Source organism: Triticum aestivum, chromosome 2A, assembly GCF_018294505.1.
Source record: "Triticum aestivum cultivar Chinese Spring chromosome 2A, IWGSC CS RefSeq v2.1, whole genome shotgun sequence".
Lineage (NCBI taxonomy): Eukaryota > Viridiplantae > Streptophyta > Magnoliopsida > Poales > Poaceae > Triticum > Triticum aestivum.
Genome location: NC_057797.1, coordinates 5,806,296 through 5,806,938, shown reverse-complemented (window position 1 = coordinate 5,806,938; position 643 = coordinate 5,806,296).

Here is a 643-nt window from a genome sequence, read left to right as displayed (position 1 = left end):
AGTGTTGCAGCTACATCGCTTGTGAACCAACTTTCTCTTTCCCCACAAAGCCTCACTAGGCGCCTCTCCTCCCCCCTCTCCTTCCCCAGTGGCACCGAAGGTGTGATAGTGCATCTCCAATACCTTCCACGATAGTGCCACATGTAGATCGGGCCACCCTACGACCCTCCGACAGCGGCATTGTGCGCCCAGATCCGGCTTCGGCGGTCCCCCTGTTCACCTCGATCCCCGATGGCGCCACATGTGGATCAGATAAGGACGAAGAAATGTGTTAGTTATCGCACATGTCAGACTCTGAAAAACACATGCTAGATAGGGTCATCATATAAAAAAGGACATCGGATAATAAAGGAATCTGAAAACCGGTTCAACTGATAAAGTCGCCTTGGCAAAAGCACACAAATTATATCGCGAGAGCTATGTCTTGCTTCACGCGAAAGTAGCTTCCGACTCGCCTGAAGCGCCACAACAAGCGCACGCGTATGGACCGGCCAAGTGGGCGTGCTCATTGTCATTCATTGACTTCCTTTCTAAGGTTTTTATCTTTTTTTGGATCAGTCTTGTTCATTGATGCGTGTCCAGTCGTGTTCATTCCCTGCTAGTCGTCCATTTAATCTTGCTTGCCGATGCTTTTGTTCGTTTT